Raw genomic sequence first — 326 nt, 5'->3', positions numbered from 1 at the left:
GCGCCTGCGCCAGTGAAGAATGACCTCATAACCATAACATACACACATCAATTTGAAGCACCTTCATGAAAATTTTACCTTTTTATCATCTAATCTGCCTGCATGTTTTATCTTATTGTATTTACATATAATTTTGATGGCACCTTCCATTTATTCAGTTTAACACATCTGTTATGATAAATGGAAAATCTATGTTTTTTTATTATTTAAATCAATACAGACAAAACACACATTTTTGACAAAACGTTTTACTTTGATCACACCATAATTAGCTGTACATAGGTTATGAGATGTGATCCCATTATTAAAACACAGAGAAGAATTGT

The sequence above is a fragment of the Seriola aureovittata genome, chromosome 10, assembly GCF_021018895.1.
Source record: "Seriola aureovittata isolate HTS-2021-v1 ecotype China chromosome 10, ASM2101889v1, whole genome shotgun sequence".
NCBI classification, from domain to species: domain Eukaryota; kingdom Metazoa; phylum Chordata; class Actinopteri; order Carangiformes; family Carangidae; genus Seriola; species Seriola aureovittata.
This window is presented reverse-complemented; position numbering follows the sequence as displayed.